Raw genomic sequence first — 808 nt, forward strand, 5'->3', positions numbered from 1 at the left:
GACTTCCATCTGAAGATCCTTTTCAGTTCTTAACTGAATTCTTGCAGATCTGTGATACTGTTAAGACTAATGGAGTAGATCCTGAAGTCTATAGGCTTATGCTTTTCCCGTTTGCTGTAAGAGACAGAGCTAGAGTGTGGTTGGACTCTCAACCCAAAGATAGCCTGAACTCTTGGGATAAGCTGGTCACGGCTTTCTTCGCCAAGTTCTTTCCTCCTCAAAAGCTGAGCAAGCTTAGAGTGGATGTTCAAACCTTCAGACAGAAAGAAGGTGAATCCCTCTATGAAGCTTGGGAGAGATACAAGCAACTGACCAAAAAGTGTCCTTCTGACATGCTTTCAGAATGGACCATCCTGGATATATTCTATGATGGTCTGTTTGAATTAGCTAAGATGTCATTGGATACTTCTGCAGGTGGATCTATTCACCTAAAGAAAATGCCTGCAGAAGCTCAAGAACTCATTGACATGGTTGCTAACAACCAGTTCATGTACACTTCTAAGAGGAATCCTGTGAGTAATGGGACACCTCAGAAGAAGGGAGTTCTTGAAATTGATACTCGAATGCCATATTAGCTCAGAATAAAATATTGACTCAGCAAGTCAATATGATTTCTCAGAATCTGAATGGAATGCAAGCTGCATCCAACAGTACTCAAGAGCCATCTTCTGAAGAAGAAGCTTATGATCCTGAAGACCCTGCAATAGCAGAGGTGAATTACATGGGTGAACCCTATGGAAACACCTATAACCCCTCATGGAGAAATCACCCAAATCTCTCATGGAAGGATCAACAAAAGCCTCAACAA

At 41.8% G+C, this 808-nt stretch overlaps 1 non-coding gene across 1 annotated transcript; it reads right to left on the reverse strand.

Moving 5' to 3' along the window:
* Positions 1 to 230: 230 nt before the first annotated feature.
* Positions 231 to 338, reverse strand: LOC148581262 (small nucleolar RNA R71). The gene has a single exon (XR_015895738.1). It is a non-coding gene; the product is annotated as a small nucleolar RNA R71 (small nucleolar RNA).
* Positions 339 to 808: the final 470 nt, after the last annotated feature.

This window comes from Arachis ipaensis, chromosome B10 (genome assembly GCF_059453495.1).
Source record: "Arachis ipaensis isolate K30076 ecotype BB chromosome B10, ASM5945349v1, whole genome shotgun sequence".
Classification (NCBI taxonomy): Eukaryota; Viridiplantae; Streptophyta; class Magnoliopsida; order Fabales; family Fabaceae; genus Arachis; species Arachis ipaensis.